This window comes from Lathyrus oleraceus, chromosome 6 (genome assembly GCF_024323335.1).
Source record: "Lathyrus oleraceus cultivar Zhongwan6 chromosome 6, CAAS_Psat_ZW6_1.0, whole genome shotgun sequence".
NCBI lineage: Eukaryota > Viridiplantae > Streptophyta > Magnoliopsida > Fabales > Fabaceae > Lathyrus > Lathyrus oleraceus.
The window spans coordinates 318,278,207-318,283,574 of NC_066584.1; the positions used below are offsets into that span (position 1 = coordinate 318,278,207).

At 37.9% G+C, this 5,368-nt stretch overlaps 1 non-coding gene across 1 annotated transcript; it reads left to right on the forward strand.

The window, feature by feature from the left end:
• The first annotated feature begins 3,358 nt into the window (after positions 1 to 3,358).
• On the forward strand, positions 3,359 to 3,465 carry LOC127098820 (small nucleolar RNA R71). Its single transcript, XR_007793513.1, has one exon. It is a non-coding gene; the product is annotated as a small nucleolar RNA R71 (small nucleolar RNA).
• The last annotated feature ends 1,903 nt before the right edge of the window (positions 3,466 to 5,368 follow it).

Here is a 5,368-nt window from a genome sequence, read left to right on the forward strand (position 1 = left end):
GATCGATGTTCTTTCCGGTTTCAGGTTTTCAAGTCTAGAGAGGTGATCTACTACTACGTTTTCAGTTCCTTTTTTATCTTTGATTTCCAAATCAAATTCTTGTAGCAACAAGATCCACCTTAGGAGTCTAGGTTTAGCATCCTTTTTTGTTAAGAGGTACTTAATGGCAGCGTGATCAGTGTAAACGATTATTTTGGCCCCGACCAAGTAAGAACGAAATTTATCTAGTGCAAATACTACTGCTAAAAGTTCTTTCTCGGTCGTGGCGTAATTCATTTGTGCTTCATCTAGAGTTCTACTCGCATAATATATGACGTGAAGTTTTTTATCCTTTCGTTGTTCTAAAACAGCGCCTACGGCATAGTCACTTGCGTCACACATTATTTCGAAAGGTTCATTCCAATCTGGGGTCTACATTATGGGCGCAGAGATCAATGCTTGTTTAAGTGTTTGAAATGCTTCTAAACATTTATTGTCGAAGATGAATTCAGCATCTTTCATTAATAATCCGGTTAAAGGTTTAGTTATTTTAGAGAAATCTTTAATGAATCTTCGGTAAAAACCCGCATGTCCTAAGAAGCTTCGTATTTCTCTCACAGTTTTCGGAGGTTGAAGGTTTTCGATTACTTCTATTTTAGCTTTGTCTACTTCAATTCCTCTATTTTATATGATGTGTCCTAAAACAATTCCTTCTTGTACCAGAAAGTGACATTTTTCCCAATTAAGTACTAGGTTTACTTTTACACATCGTTCTAGAACTCTTTCTAGGTTTTCAAGACATTCTTCGAAACTTTGTCCGCATACGGAAAAGTCATCCATAAAGACTTCCATGATGTTTTCGAGAAAATCGGCGAATATTGCCATCATGCACCTTTGGAAAGTTGCAGGAGCATTGCACAAGCCAAACGGCATTCGTCGATAAGCGAAGGTACCAAAGGGACATGTGAACGTTGTCTTTTCTTGGTCATCAGGATGAATTGGTATTTGAAAGAAGCCTGAGTAACCGTCTAGATAGCAGAAATGAGAATGCTTGGCTAATCGTTCTAACATCTGGTCTATGAATGGTAAAGGAAAATGATCTTTTCGGGTTGCTTTGTTTAGCTTCCTATAGTCAATTCACATTCTCCATCCCGATTCAATTCGTTTGGTTATAGTTTCTCCTTTTTCATTTTCGATCACTGTTATACCTCCTTTCTTTGGTAATACGTGTACAGGACTAACCCATTTGCTATCGGATATAGGATATATGATACCTGCCTCTAATAACTTCGTTACCTCCTTCTTCACTACCTTACTCAGGATCGGGTTTAGTCTCCTCTGATGTTCCCTAGAAGTTTTACAGTCTTCTTCTAGCATGATGCGGTGCATACAAATAGAAGGACTTATCCCTTTAAGATCGGTGATGTTGTATCCTAGTGCGGTTGGATATTTTCTTAAGATATGTAGGAGTTTTTCAGTTTCAAGTTTTCCTAGGTCTGCATTGACTATCACTGGTCGTTCAAGTTCTATGTCTAGGAATTCATATCTCAGATTTTTGGGAAGTGTTTTCAGGTCGATGGTTGGTTTCTTGAGGCATTGTGTAGGATCCGATGTTATTGCTAAACATTGGTTCAGTCTGTCTTCTACACGATAGTCAGACAAATCGTCATTTTCTAATTCTGTTTATTTTATGCATTCATCGATGATATCCATGAAGTAACATGTGTCTTCTATTGCAGGTGCTTTCAAAAATTTGGAAAGAATGAACTCAATTTTCTCTTCTCCTACTTCGAAAGTGAGTCGTCCTCGTTTTACGTCTATGATAGCACCGGCGGTTGCTAAGAAGGGTCTTCCCAATATAATGGGGGTAACTTCATCTTCTCTTATGTCCGTTATTATAAAATCGGTGGGAATGTAGAATTGACCTATGCGCACGGGAACGTTTTCAAGAATTCCTACGGGATATCTAAAGGAACGATCTGCTAATTGCACAGACATTTTAGTTGGTCTTAATTCTCCCATTTCCAGTCTCTTGCATATGGACAAGGGCATAACACTGATACCGGCTCCTAAATCGCTTAAAGCTTTGTCTATGACAAATTTTCCTATATGACAGGGTATAGAGAAACTACCAGGGTCTTTAAGTTTAGGAGGTATATTCTGGATTATTGCGCTACACTCAGCAGTGAGTGTAACGGTTTCGCTGTCCTCAAGTTTCCTTTTATTAGATAAAATTTCTTTTAAGAACTTAGCATATGAAGGCATCTGTGTAATAGCTTCTATAAAAGGAATGGTGACGTTTAATTGTTTCAGTAGGTCAACAAATTTCTTAAATTGGCCCGCGTCTTTGGATTTAATTAGCCTTTAAGGATAAGGGATAGGTGGTTTGTAAGGCGGCGGAGGTACATAAGGTTCTTTGTTTTCTACGGTTTCTTTATTACACTCTTCTGTTTCCTTAGGTCTATCTTCTTCCTCAGTTGACTTTTTAGAGTTTTGGTTCTCCATCCTTGGGTCAAACGGTCCTTCTACCTCTGTTCCACTTCTTAATATAATTGCATGAGCGTGGCCTTTCGGGTTAGGTTGGGGCTGTCCAGGAAAGGTACCAGTTGGGGTAGCAGTAGGCGCTTGTTGTTGAGCTACTTGCGAGATTTGTGTTTCCAACATTTTGTTATGGGTAGCCAGGGCATCTACTTTACTTGCTAGTTGTTTAATTTGTTCGCTAGTGTGTACATTCTGGTTTAAGAACTCTTTACTGGTTTGCTGTTGAGAAGCTATGAAGTTCTCCATCATGATTTCCAAATTGGATTTCCTAGGAACGTTATTGTTAGGTGTAGATGGGGTCGACTTTTGATATCCAGGAGGTATAAATGGGGCTTGAGCGGGAGCTTGACCTGGTGCGTATAAAGCGTTGTTACTTTTATATGAAAAATTAGGATGGTTCTTCCAGTTTGAGTTATAGGTATGCGAGTAAGGATTTCCTAGAGCATAGTTCACCTGCTCTGCTTAGATTCCTGTTAGGAGTTGACAATCTGTAGGAGTGTGACCTTGAATTCCACAGACTTCGCAATTTTGAGTTACGGCAACCACGGTGGCTGGAGGTGATACATTTAAACTTTCAATTTTCTGGGCAAGAGCATCCACTTTTGCATTAACATGATCAAGGCTACTTATCTCGTACATGCCCCCTTTTGTTTGAGGTTTTTCTACCATTGTTCGGTCGTTTCCCCACTGATAATGGTTTTGGGCCATGCTCTCGATAAGTTGATAAGTGTCAGCGTAAGGTTTATCCATAAGCGCACCACCGGCGGCGGCGTCTATTGTTAACCTTGTGTTGTACAAGAGACCATTATAGAAGGTATGAATTACTAACCAGTCCTCTAAACCATGGTGTGGGCAAAGTCTCATCATGTCTTTGTATCTTTCCCATGCTTCGAAAAGAGACTCGTTATCTTTTTGCTTAAATCCATTTATCTGGGCTCTTAACATAACTGTTTTGCTTGGAGGAAAATATCGGGCAAGAAAGACTTTCTTCAACTCATTCCATGTGGTGACTGAGTTGGAAGGAAGAGACTGAAGCCATCTTCTAGCTTTATCTCTTAACGAGAAAGGAAAGAAACGAAGTCGAATTGTCTCTGAAGTGACACCATTAGCTTTAATAGTATCAGCGTATTGGACAAATACGGATAAATGAAGGTTTGGATCCTCGGTAGGATTTCCATAAAATTGGTTCTGTTGCACTGCCTGCAACAGCGAAGGTTTAAGTTCGAAGTTGTTTACTTCGATTGCGGGTGGAGCAATACTCGAATGCGGCTCATCTTGCGATGGAGCAGCATAATCTCGAAGAGCACGAGCTGGTTCTGCCATCTCGGGTATCGGCGAAGGAAGGAGATTTTTGAGATCAGGAATTTCGATTGGAGGAAGATTGTTTGCAGCACGATACTCCTGAATTCATCGTAAGACTCGGAGATATTGTTCAACATCGTTGATTCGTAAGTAGTACGGTTCGCCTTATGAGCGAGTGTGTGGCATACAAATCAACGAAAGACAAGGGAAAAATAAAAATTGCCTTAGTCTCTACAGCGTAACAGAAGAGTTACGATATCGACTAAATAAAAGTCCCCGGCAACGGCGCCAAAAACTTGATCGCGACTTTATGAGTCTATTGGGGTATTAACTACAAGTGCACAGTCTAATCGTGTAGTTTTAAAAGATATCGATCCCACAGGGACTTAATGAATCGATATACTGTTTTTCTAGGGTTACTTCGCAAAGCTAAGACGGATGATACTTTGATGATTAGGGGGAAAAGTAAAACTAAAATTGGATCTAGATTAAATATCAAATAACACGGATATCGGTATGTAGTTCGTCGTAATTAGGGAATCAAATCTTCGTTGGTTTCTTAGTTTTAAAATAAGTCTTTTCAGTAGACACTATTAATTAAAAGTCTTTTCTCAAACTCTCGCTCTATTGAATTAGACTATGGCTTTATATTAACGTACGCTCTCACTATTTAGTTAAATCTAAAATCACTTTTTGAAAACAATAGAATCTATAGAAACTCTTTTTAAGAAAATACTAACCGTTTAAACGCCCTCGTCTCAAACTCTCGCTCTGTTGACTTAGACTATATGATTAAACTTAAATGCTTAACTCTCGTCCTCACATTTAACCTTTAAAAATAAATTTTGAAAATGATTAGAGTTTAATTAACTTTAAAAATTGCTTTCGCCCTGATTTAAAGTTAATGTTCAATTTACACTGTCCAGTTAAAAGCTCAAACTGTCGTTCTATTGATTTTAACTTCTTTTTGTTATTTTACTCTCGTACAAAAACTTTGGTATTAATTCTGTAAATTGAGACCAGAAAAAGAGTGACTATATTTTGAAATAAATTTAAACCAACTCAGTTTTGATTCCTTTATTCCGCTTACTTTACATACCAATATCTAGATTAATTAGTCGGACATGGCAAACATGCATAAACAACAATCATGCATAAATACAGCCATATCAAACAGACAATATGTATAAACAGCAGCGTAGAGCATATGTAAATTAAAACAATAACTCAATAAATGAACCTGGAAAATTACTAGAAATCTTGGTTTTGTTCCTAGCTTCGACGCTCGAACACTCCACCACAAGTCGGTTGGATTTGTTCTTCACAATTCTTGATCAGACAGATAAATAAAAACAAGGAAATAAAATACTATGATCTAACGTAAAGTTAGACCCAGTGAAGATTACACAATAGTTTCCGGTGTAGAAACTATTGTGAGAAAATAAATTGAATGCTTAGTAAATTAAGCTAGCAAAGAAAAGAAAGTAAAAAGCAAAGAAAATAAAATGCTGAGAAAATGGAATGCTGAATAAAATATATTGCTGTA